Consider the following 12,668-nt stretch of genomic DNA (forward strand, 5'->3'; position numbering starts at 1 on the left):
CTTTTACCGCATGCCTTTGGTAAGCGCAGGAGTGAGAAGAGGTTTTAAATTAATTAGCGCCCCGGCGGCAATTCAAGGAAGTACGGTAATCTAACAAGCGATGAGGAAACATAGGCTGACTCTTCTTCAAAAATACATGCACTGTTAGTTAAAGGAATGTTTTCTATCGACCGGTTCCGGGTCAACGTGAATGACTGCTCGCTGATTGCTCTTGTTGCAAAAAAGCTAAGTATCGTTCTATCTGTGTGATTTTAACTGTTTTGCAGCTTTATTTACAACTTCTCGAACATATTTAATAGTTCAATTTAACTTGCAAATCACCCGATCTCTGTCTCACCATTCCGCCCTCAGCTAGCTAGCTGCTAAGCTAATGAGGCTAGCGGAGAAAGGCAGTGCCGGTCTGAAGGAAGCTACTCCCCCGCCACCGTGACCACCACTTCCCGAAGACAGCTGGCACTTCACTCTGCGACGGAAAGTTTCTGTGAGTATGGCTTCCTGCGCTTCGTGCACTTTACTCATGGATAGGTTGGCTTTGCTAGAGAGCCGTGTCCGCCAGTTAGAGCAGTGTAATTTCGTAACTTTAGATGTTGCGGACACATCTGCTAGCGTTAGCTGTAGCCAGCCAACTAGCCCAGCTTGTAGCGGCCTACAAGCCACGGTGTACCGGTTGAGACGCATAATAGATTTAGCCCTTTAGCTAGTCCTACACCCCAGTCTACCGGGCACCACACTTTAGTCATAGGGGACTCCATCACCCGAAACATAAAGCTTAGCAAACCAGCCACAATTAAGTGTATTCCCGGGGGCAGAGCACCTGACATTGAAGCTAATCTTAGGGAGCTAACTCGCAACAGGTCTAGTAAACACGTACGGCAGGCTAACCGCACCACTAGTTATGCGAATATAGTAATACACGTTGGCTCCAATGACGTTAGGATGAGACAATCAGAGATTACAAAGAGAAACATAGCCAGGGCTTGTAATCTCGCCAGAAAGATGTCCAGGCATCGAGTAATTGTCTCTGGCCCCCTGCCTGGGAGAGGCAATGATGAGAGATATAGCAGATTAGTCTCTCTTAACAACTGGCTGGATAGCTTTTGTAGACAACAGGGATTTACGTTTATTGATAATTGGCCCTCTTTCTGGGGCAAACCTGGCTTGCTGAGGAGAGACGGCCTTCACCCTAACCAGGAAGGCGCTATCCTCTTGTCTCGGAACATAGATTTCGCATTGAGCCACATTTGACTAACTGCACTAGAGCAAGCTCGGTCACAGGCAATTACAGAGCCTGCTAGCCTGGGTATGGAGTCAGTTAAGTTAGAACTAGCCAGCGCCAGGCTGGATGATCCCTGTACACATAGCAATTTTCGTAGAATAATACACAACTCACAAAATGTTTTTTTTGCTATGACTATGACTACGTCAGAGTTAGACATGCGTTCTACTGAGGTGGCAAATTATGATGCGTTCAGTTTATCGCAGCACCAAGTAGATAATCTGAAAATTCCCGTCATATCACTTCCTAGATATGGTCGTAATTATTTTAAGTACACTGCGCATAATAAACGCAACATTATTAATATTGCTACTACGGATAATTTTATCAACAACTCCTTAAAACAGCCCACTACCTATAATATGGGCTTTCTAAACATCAGATCTTTGTCTCCCAAAACATTATTAGTTAATGAGGTCATTAGAGACAACAACCTTAACGTCATCGGTCTTAGCGAAACTTGGCTTAAACTTAAACTTAAACGACTTTTTTGCGATAAATGAGGCATCCCCTCCTAACTATACGAATGCGCATATTGCCCGTCCCCTTAAAAGGGGAGGGGGGAGTCGCACTAATATACAACGAAAACTTTAGTCCTAACTTAAATAATAAATATAAATCGTTTGAGGTGCTTTCTATGAAGTCTGCCACACCTCTGCCTCTGTGCCTGGCCATTATCTACCGCCCCCCAGGGCCCTATTCGGACTTTATTAGTGAATTCTCAGTTTGTTGCTGATCTAGTGACACACTAGATAATATACACCGATAATATAATTATAATGGGGGACTTTAATATCCATATGAATACCCCATTGGACCCACCATGCGTGGCGCTCCAGACTATAATTGATAGCTGTGGTCTTACACAAATAATAAATGAACCGACGCATCGCAGCGGTAATACGATAGACCTAGTGCTTGTCAGAGGTATCACCGTTTCCAAAGTTATGATACTCCCGTATACTAAAGTAATGTCCGATCATTACCTTATAAAATTCGAAGTTCAGACTCATGTTCGGCAAGCTAATAATAATAAAAACTGCTATAGCAGCCGCAACATTAATGCTGCCACAACGACGACTCTTGCTGACCTACTACCCTCGGTAATGGCACCGTTCCCAAAGTATGTGGGCTCTATTGATAACCTCACTAACAACTTTAACAACGCCCTGCGCGTAACCATTGATAGTATAGCACCGCTGAAGTTAAAAAAGGCTCCAAAAAGGCGTACGCCATGGTTTACTGAAGAAACTAGATCTCAGAAATTATTATGTAGAAAGCTGGAACGCAAATGGCGCACGACAAAACTTGAGGTGCACCATCAAGCATGGAGTGATAGTTTAATAACTTATAAACGCATGCTTACCTTAGCTAAAACTAATTATTACTCAAATCTCATCCCCATTAATAAAAACGATCCAAAATTTTTGTTTAGTACAGTAGCATCGCTAACCCAACAAGGGACTCCTTCCAGTAGCTCCACCCATTCGGCAGATGACTTTATGAAGTTCTTTAATAAGAAAATTGCAGTTATTAGAAAGGAGATTAAAGACAATGAGTCCCAGCTACAACTGGGTTATAGTAACAGATACGGCGGATACTGCAAATATCCAAAATAGTTTCTCTCGTTTTGATGAAATAACACTAGAAGAATTTTTACATGTAAATGGAATAAAACAAACATGTTTACTTGACCCACTTCCTGGGAAACTTATCAAGGAGCTTTTTGTATTATTAGGTCCATCAGTGCTAAATATTATAAACTTATCACTTTCCTCGGGCACTGTTCCCCTAGCATTCAAAAAAGCGGTTATTCATCCTCTCCTTAAAAGACCTAACCTCGATCCTGACCTCATGGTAAACTACCGACCGGTGTCTCACCTTCCCTTTATTTTGAAAATCCTCGAAAAAATTGTTGCAGAGCAGCTAAATGAACACTTAGCGTTTAACAATCTATGTGAAACCTTTCAATCCGGTTTCAGGGCAAATCACTCGACTGAGACAGCCCTCGCAAAATTGACTAATGATCTATTGCTAACGATGGACTCTGATGCGTCATCTATGTTGCTGCTCCTCGATCTTAGCGCTGCTTTCGATACCGTCGATCATAATATTTTATTAGAGCGTATCAAAACACGAATTGGTATGTCAGACTCAGCCCTGTCTTGGTTTAACTCTTATCTTACTGATAGGATGCAGTGTGTCTCCCATAACAGTGTGACCTCGGACTATGTTAAGGTAACGTGTGGAGTTCCCCAGGGTTCGGTCCTTGGCCCTGTACTCTTCAGCATCTACATGCTGCCGCTAGGTGACGTCATACGCAAATACGGTATTAGCTTTCACTGTTATGCTGATGACACCCAACTCTACATGCCCTTAAAGCTGACCAGCACGCCGGACTGTAGTCAGTTGGAAGCGTGTCTTAATGAAATTAAACAATGGATGTCCGCTGACTTTCTGCAACTTAACGCCAAAAAAACGGAAATGCTGATTATCGGTCCTGCTAGACACCGACCTCTATTTAATAATACAACTTTAACATTTGACAACCAAATAATAAAACAAGGTGACTCGGTAAAAAATCTGGGTATTATCTTCGACCCAACTCTCCCCTGAGATACACATTAAAAGCGTTACTAAAACAGCCTTCTTTCATCTCCGTAATATCGCTAAAATTCGCTCCATTTTGTCCACTAAAGACGCCGAGATCATTATCCATGCGTTTGTTACGTCTCGTCTCGATTACTGTAACGTATTATTTTCGGGTCTCCCCATGTCTAGCATTAAAAGATTACAGTTGGTACAAAATGCGGCTGCTAGACTTTTGACAAGAACAAGAAAGTTTGATCACATTACGCCTGTACTGGCTCACCTGCACTGGCTTCCTGTGCACTTAAGATGTGACTTTAAGGTTTTACTACTTACGTATAAAATACTACACGGTCTAGCTCCAGCCTATCTTGCCGATTGTATTGCACCATATGTCCCGGCAAGAAATCTGCGTTCAAAAGACTTCAGCTTATTAGTGATTCCTAGAGCCCAAAAAAAGTCTGCGGGCTATAGAGCGTTTTCCGTTCGGGCTCCAGTACTCTGGAATGCCCTCCCGGTAACAGTTTGAGATGCTACCTCAGTAGAAGCATTTAAGTCTCACCTTAAAACTCATCTGTATTCTCTAGCCTTTAAATAGACCTCCTTTTTAGACCAGTTGATCTGCCGCTTCTTTTCTTTCTCCTATGTCCCCCCCTCCCTTGTGGAGGGGGTCCGGTCCGATGACCATGGATGAAGTACTGGCTGTCCAGAGTCGAAACCCAGGATGGACCCTGCCCACTAGGTGTGAGTTTTCCTTGCCCTTTTGTGGGTTCTTCCGAGGATGTTGTAGTCATAATGATTTGTGCAGTCCTTTGAGACATTTGTGATTTGGGGCTATATAAATAAACATTGATTGATTGATTGATTGATCGAATCTTAAACCAGAGAGCAGGGCAACAAGCTAGAATATGAAAATGTTGCACTATTCCATTAACGCTACATTAGGCCAAATTACTTGTAATTTTCAAGTAAATTTCCTATTGTTATTATTACTTACCAAATGCTGCAGAAAGAACTTAGTTGTGTTGTCCCGGACAAAAATGGGGAGGCATCTCAGTGCTGTCATCTTTCGGTGAGACACAATGTCTGATGTCTATAGAGTATACAGTGGAAAACATAAGCATATACATTAGTGCAGCGCCATAGTGAAAGGGCAAAATTAAAAGTTGTTTTCAGTAATGACCAGTAGACCTGTCCAGTAGCATGCTCAAGAAAAGGGGGAAAAAAACACTTCAGGCCTTCGAACTAGTGCATTTTCTAATTTTGCAAATTAAAAACTGTTATGATTATCAAATGGCACAAACTAAGAACATATAGCATTGACTGATAAGATCCATTTTACTGACACATTTCCAATACTTACTTGTTCATCAAGCTTATCCAGGAAGTCTTCTATTTGCTGACCAAAAGCTCCCTTTCTAGCCTGGTACTTTCTGAGCAGGCGAGGCACATAATTCTCAAGGGACACATTGAATGTCTTCAGGAGGTCTTTGCTGGTGATGCGATGAAATTCTTCAGATATCTGAAAAACAGATCTTTATCCTGGCCGGGAAATGTGGACCTTTTCAACCCCACCATCGCGGGGCGAGATGACGGCGGGGCGCTGAGGTGGGTCTCGCGGCTGTCCTCAGTGTTGCCTCCCTCTCTTTGGCTTTTCCCTTGTCTTTATCATTTCCTTAAATTCTTTCAGGCACTTCTTCCCTCTCAATTTGTTGAGTCTTTTCGACTTTTTCTTTGTCCTCTTTGATTACTTCGTCCTTTCCTTGCATTTCTCCAAGTATTGCTTCTTCCTTTTCTCCAAGTATTTAACCTCTTTCTAAATTTCTTGAGTACCTTCAACTTCTTCTTCACCTTCATTTTCCTGCATTTCTCCAAGTATTTCTTTTTTTTTTCTTGATATTTTTCAACTTCCTCTTCATCTTCACCTTCTTCTTCACCTTCATCATTTTCCTGCATTTCTACAGGTATTTTCTGTTCTTTCTCACTTTCTCTGATTCTTTAACTTTCTCTTCATTTTCACCTTCATCTTCAACTTCTTCTTTATCTTCATCATTTCCCTGAATTTCTTCAACTTTCTTCTTTTCCTCACTTTTTTTGATATTCCACTTATTCTTTGTCTTCCTCATTGTCTTGCATTTCTCCAGGTTATTTGTCTTCTTTCTCACTTTCTTGAGATCCTTTTTTTCCTTCCTCTTTGACTTCTTCTTTTTCTTGCAATTTTTCAACTTCCTCTTCATCTTCCATGTAAATTTATTTTTCCTCCTAGTCCTGCATTTCTACAGGCACTTTGTCTTCTTTCTGTTTGGCCGACAGCTCGCCCTGCTGGTCCATCCCCGCCTCTCGGCGCCGTCTTTCTTGGCTCCTTCTTCTGGGGGGCACTCGTCCTTCTTCTCCTTGGCCAACAGCTTCCCCTGGTCGCCTGCTGCTGCCACTGCTGCCTGCCCAGCTCCGCCCCCCATTTGGAGGTTATTCGCTGTGTTCCCACCGGCGTTTTCCTCGCGAATATATTCGCTGCTTCCTCCCACCTGGTTCATCAGCGCCAGCAGCCTTTGTGTCTCCTGACGCTTTTCTTCGAGCAGCGTTTTGTAGCTCGCAACTAGAGCCCAGATGACGTCATCGCCTTCTGCTTCCGATCGTCTCTCACACGTCGGCGCCACTGTGACGGACTTCCTGCCATCCATGTGTGGGTTGCAGTGACGATGGATACAGGACGCATCGTAGCAGGTTTGACTTTCATTTATTACTTCAATATTTGTTAAGTCTTCTTGCGTGGTTGTCGCAGTGCGCGCCGGACCGTCGCGTCACTTTGCAGTGCGCGGGCGTTTCCTGCTTCTGGCCGGGGTGCACTTTGCGGTGCCCGGGGTTTGCGTCTGTTGCGGGACTCATTGTCTCTCAGGTCTCATTCGTCGTTGCCCGTGGTCGGTGTTCTCCGATGGGTTCCTTCTCCTACTTCCCCCGGTTTATGCTGCAGGAGCAGATGATGTGATTGAGCGCAGCTGTGTGGCCTACGCACCTTGCGCTGATTGCTGCTGTCGTGCAGCTCTACGTGCGTCACACCTCTCCTCTCTGCCGCATGCCCCGCCTCCTGTCCTCCATCTTTGTCAGGACAATCATGTTCCAAGGCCTGCTGTCGGCCCGTCGGCTGCGTCTCTCCACAACTATGTTTAGTGTAAAGTCACCCCTTTGAACATAAGTGCTGGTAAGTAATGCATAAACATGAATTACATAAAACATGAAAATGACAGTTCAGTAATAGACCATTACTCCAGACTGAATAATTGTATTAACGTGTCTTAATACTCTCTTGTTTTAAGTTTATCTCCTTTTCCAGCAGGGCACGCACAGCGCACAGACTTGTGGAAGTGAATTACAGTGAGCCGTTTGGGACGGGAGAACAGAAATAAATGGGCGGTCAATAGTAGAACAACCTGTCGGCTAAAAAAAAAAAAGGCCTTTTCATGGTCGACTATCTTGAAAATACAGTGAAATAAACAGCGACGGTGTTAATTTCTACGCCTATGTTACGCTCACGTCTCTCTCTCGCCCACCACGAATTTATTAACGTGGACCCCGACTTAAACAAGTTGAAAAACTTTTTGGGTGTTACCATTTAGTGGTCAATTGTACAGAATATGTACTGTGCAATCTACGAATAAAATTTTCAATCAATCAATCAAAACCGTGTAAATTCCCAGTCGACTAATCACGGCAGCACTAGTACCCACAACACATTTGAACGAGGGGAGGGGGTGGTTTGGGGGCGTGGTTGGGGCAGGGGGCGGGGTTAAGAGGGGAGGGGTGTATATTTACAGCCAATTCACCAACTCGAGTATTTCATATATATTTCATATATATATATATATTCAGCTCCTGCTGAATTTCGGGAGAAAATTTCTTCCGGGAGGTTTTCGGGAGAGGTGCTGAATTCCGGGGGTCTCCCGGAAAGTCAGGGAGGGTTAGCAAGTATGCTTTGAAGTAATTACTTTGTTTGACGTAGAGTGGTGTCAAGTAGGGCTGAGCGATAAGGCCTTTTTTTAAATATCCCGATATTTTTAGGCCATGTCACGTTACACAATATATATCTTGATATTTTGCCTTAGCCTTGAATTAACTGCCTGCGTACATCGTCCTCTCGGATGGAGAGGGCCTTTTGTGAGGTCCTGTGATGTTCTTGGGGTCCTTTAATGACCTTGGAGTCCTTTAAGTCCTTTAATGTAGTGCTGGAGTTGGTGGGGGGAGGGTTATGGTGGGGGGAGTAGAGCTTTGATGAGCTGAAGGCCATTCGTGACGACAGTAATGTGTGTTGAGGTCCTGAGCGAGAGTTCGGTCATTCAGGGCCTGAGGGGCTTTGGGCTTATAGTTCGGAAGGGCCCTTAATCCTCTGCACACGGCTGCAGAGTCATTGGAGCGGAACTGTTCCTGTAGACGGTTAGAGTACACAGATTTAGCTTTCGGCACTTTACTGTTGAAGTGGTACTTTGCTTCTCTGTATGTACTCCGGTCCCCGCTCCTCCACGCAGTGTCCTTTTTCTTGCGCAGTTGTCATAGCTTGGGTGTGAACCAGGGCTTGCCGTTGTTATAACAAGCCCCGGTGCGCGTTGGAATGATGCGCGCCTCATTGAACTGTATGTTTTTGGTCACAGTGTCCGTATACTCGTCCAGATTGTCTATGGGCGTTCCAATTGCCTCCCAGTCTGTCGTCTCCAAACATGCACGCAGCTCATCCACAGCTTCAGCAGTGAAACACTTAATGGTCTTCATAACAGGTTTAGCCAGTTACAGTGTATCCATGTATGAAGGGATTAAGTGCACCATCACATATACACACAATAGACAATAATAATAATAATATATAACATATATTATATTTATGATATATGAATAATATAAACTTATTCTACATATATTCTACATTTAAGTGCAGTCAAGAAGGAACATATGCATTATACAGTGAGGGATCAATAAAGTACTTTTTATTCTATTCTATTATAACATGGATATAACTGTAAACTAGGCAATGCTGCCCCTCGCTGTCTAAAGGAGGAAGTACACCTGAATGTTTGAATTCCAAAGTGAACTCAAACAGTGGTTTTACATATATTATCAATAAATTCAACAAACAAGACAGAACAGTCGGGTTTATGGGGACGTCAAGTTTAAATGCTGAAGCCAATGGTTCTTGGCTGTGTCTTCAGTCCAGTGGATGTTGTCTCTCTCGGTCTCAAAATCCCGGCTGCCGGCTGTTGGTAAAGATTCCATCTAAATATACCGAAAATATAGTCTGATTACAAAAACATTTGAAAGAGTGCCAAGAGCCATGATGAAGCCGTGGTGGTCCCTGATATACTTATTCAGCTGCTCGAGGTTGTTTTTATGTTCCTCGGGCAAAGAATCTGAAAAGTTAATCAGAGGAATGGAAACCTCTGAGTGCGGAAAGGTGGTCTTGGCTACCCTTGCCTTGTAGAGCTGCTTGACCTTTGGTCTTCCGCTCTGTTATCAAGGCCAAAGGAGAGGACCACCTTCTCCACATTGGCAGTACACCCTGGACAAGTCGCCACCTCATGCGTGGCGCAGTGGGAGAGTGGCCGTGCGCAACCCGAGGGTCCCGGGTTCAAATCCCACCTAGTACCAACCTCGTCACGTCCGTTGTGTCCTGACCAAGACACTTCACCCTTGCTCCTGATGGGTGCTGGTTGGCGCCTTGCATGGCAGCTCCCTCCATCAGTGTGTGAATGTGTGTGTGAATGGGTAAATGTGGAAGTAGTGTCAAAGCGCTTTGAGTACCTTGAAGGTAGAAAAGCGCTATACAAGTACAACCCATTTATCACAGATAGACAAACATTCACATTCACACACTAGGGCCAATTGAGTGTTGTCAATTAACCTATCCCCAGGTGCATGTCTTTGGAAGTGGGAGGAAGCCGGAGTACCCGGCAGCTCGGATGAGATTATTCAAACTATAGATAATATGATAGGTTGATTGGCAACACTAAATGGTCCCTAGTGTGTGAATGCGAGTGTGAATGTTGTCTGTCTATCTGTGTTGGCCCTGCCATGAGGTGGCGACCTACCCAGGGTGTACCCCACCTTCCGCCCAATTGTAGCTAAAGGGAATAAGCGGTAGAAAAAGGATGGATGGATGGATAATACATTTGTTTTTCTTTGTTTTTATATGAAATGATCAATAGAGAGGAGAGCCAATCAGCCAGTCAAGATCAGCAACTCCTGAGATGAGTAACACAGAGCTCCTGCATCCACAACCTACTGAGGATGTTGGCAGTCATAATAAGCAGTAAACAAGAAGGCATGGATCTGAAGATGACTGTTTAATGCCTGTGCCAAGTCAAGATGCAAACCAGTTGTTAAGTGATATCTCAGATTCCCCTCTTAATCCTGCCATTCAACAGTCTCTTGAGGACTCTGAAGTGAAGTTTGGACCCATTGTTGGTGATGATAGTGATACTCAAGACACCACACTTCCCTGGAATCCACACGACTTGAGCAGCATGCAGGTACAATGTAGCACTAACATCATACAGTCCTGTAAAATTGTTTCATTTTACATTTATAAAATGTACAAAAACTCCAACGTTACCATCTGAAGATCTTTCACCCTAAGCTTATGTTTTTAGATTCATTTTTCATCCAAACATTCCGAAACTCATTTGTAATTTAATGCATCGTAGTATGAAATAGAAAAGCGGCAAATCTAAAACCACAACATTATCACCATTTTTGCATTCTATTTGATACATTGATTGTCAAAATCTTTGATTTTTTTTCTGTTCACTAAAGGATTAATCCAGGGGTCGGGAACCTTTTGGCGGAGAGAGCTATTAAGGCATCAACTAAAGAAAATTGGAGATCTTCTTACGCTTCTGCACAGGATCTACTGTGCTGTGCGATGACACAATTGAAGCAATTTTTAACACATTGCGTGGTTTAAGTCGCAGGCCTGTAGCACACACACGTGGAGCAGTTCTTGAGTTACCATGCACTTACATCACATACCCTGAGATAATGTCTTGTCTGGCGACTGCTTCACAATGGATATTGTGTAGTGAATGGAAAGCACATCTATCTTCTACACCAGGGGTCGGGAACCTTTTTGGCTGAGAGAGCCGAAAAGCCAAATATTTTAAAATGTATTTCCGTAAGAGCCATATAATATTTTTTTTAACACTGAACACAACTAAACCTGTGCATTTTTAAGTAAGACCAACATTTCTAGAGTATAATAGGTCTCTTATTCTTTGTAATAACATTGTTATTCTGAAGCTAACTGTGGGGGGCGTGGCCTTATCTAATCACCTGTCGCTCTGTTATAAGCAGCAGCCAGGAGGAGAGATGGGGAATGGGCTGGAAATACAATTGCTGGAAAACAACTGAGAGACTTATTGAAAAATAAAACAATATTGTAACCCTGAAACGGGCTCTCATGTCGGTGCTTAGGGGTCTGAAGAACCCCCAGGAGGGCAAGCCCCACACTAACCAATAATAACTAAATAATTTGTTACCATTAACGCAACTTCTTGAACGGATGGATGGATTAAAAATGCATGAGAATGTTTTATATTTTGAACATTATTTTTAACACTGTGATTACAAGTGAAATTATTCATTACTTATCGTTTTAAGCAACATCAGCTCAGATTTATCCGAGAGCCAGATGCAGTCATCAAAAGAGCCACATCTGGCTCCCGAGCCATAGGTTCCCGGCCCCTGTTCTACACTGAGGTTATTATGGCATTTGTCTGATGCAAAACTGTTTCTACAGATTTCCATTTATTGTTCTTATTAAAACAGAGACCGTTTACATTTTTAAAATTGTTTTATTATCTTATTTTTTTGTAAATTGTTAGTACATTGAGATTCAGTTTTTTTCACAAGACAGTTTTAATAATTTTGATAAGTCAGCAGGGTCTGTTCTCATAGGTGAATGTCCCTTTTTGTACAATTATTACATTTTCATGTGTATCTTTTATACAATTGTTATTCTGAATGATGTTCAGAATTTTTGTCATCATTCAACAAATAAATTCATGTTCAATGCAAGTACAATACATTTCAAATGGTTGTTTCAGTTCTGTTCATTTCATCTTTCATGTCCTGCCTTGTTACTCTTTGAAGTCACTGTACATATAGTGACATATCAATCCTATTTGCACCTCAGTTTTGCTGCAAAACGTTCTTAATGTTTGTGGCATAGCACTGTTCAAGTGTAGTCAGTGTGGACATGTTGTAGCTCTGAATAACCTGAATAAAAATCCATCTCAAATTAGAGAGCTGATGTTATCTCATTCCTCAAGTGAAAGTACAAATCCAATGCTTGATAATAATCAGCAGGAAGATGCAGCTGAGACTCTGCCATCAGAATGTTGCAGATGTTGTAGATGTCTGTGTCACATGGCACTGCAGGTCGAAATGTGCAGTTACTCTGACACAACTGTACATCAGCTCTGTCCACTGGGGAAGTGCAATCACAAGTTGTGTAGAGTTCTGGGAACATGTACATGATTCGGGGGCGACCACTGGGCACCTTGTCATTCTTTGATGGTTGGATGACATGTGCATCCCACACATCGATGGTCTCGTCTAATTCATCCTGGAAAAACAGTACAGAAAGAAAGAAAAATAAATTAATATGCAATTTGTTATTCTCATCATGTGCTCTTTAATTTAGTTATGAGATGACTTCAAATAAATTATGTTAAATCTTGAGGTTTTTGATGACGTTAGGAGAAAATGAGTGGAAAAGGCCTAACATAAATACATAAATTAATAAACATAAATAAATGATAAA

At 42.6% G+C, this 12,668-nt stretch overlaps 1 protein-coding gene across 2 annotated transcripts in view; it reads left to right on the forward strand.

Moving 5' to 3' along the window:
• shisal1b (shisa like 1b) overlaps window positions 1-12,361 on the forward strand; it is an 82,622-nt gene extending 70,261 nt beyond the window's left edge. Inside the window, exons 6-8 of one of the 2 annotated variants that reach the window (XR_009808944.1) lie at window positions 352-4,609; window positions 10,054-10,377; window positions 10,661-12,361. The gene's annotated coding sequence lies outside the window, so the exon portion shown is untranslated. Of the gene's footprint in view, window positions 1-180; window positions 4,610-10,053; window positions 10,378-10,660 lie in introns of those variants that run through there. The other variant, XR_009808943.1, reaches the window with a different exon arrangement.
• The last annotated feature ends 307 nt before the right edge of the window (window positions 12,362-12,668 follow it).

The sequence above is a fragment of the Nerophis ophidion genome, linkage group LG12 (genome assembly GCF_033978795.1).
Source record: "Nerophis ophidion isolate RoL-2023_Sa linkage group LG12, RoL_Noph_v1.0, whole genome shotgun sequence".
Taxonomy (NCBI): domain Eukaryota; kingdom Metazoa; phylum Chordata; class Actinopteri; order Syngnathiformes; family Syngnathidae; genus Nerophis; species Nerophis ophidion.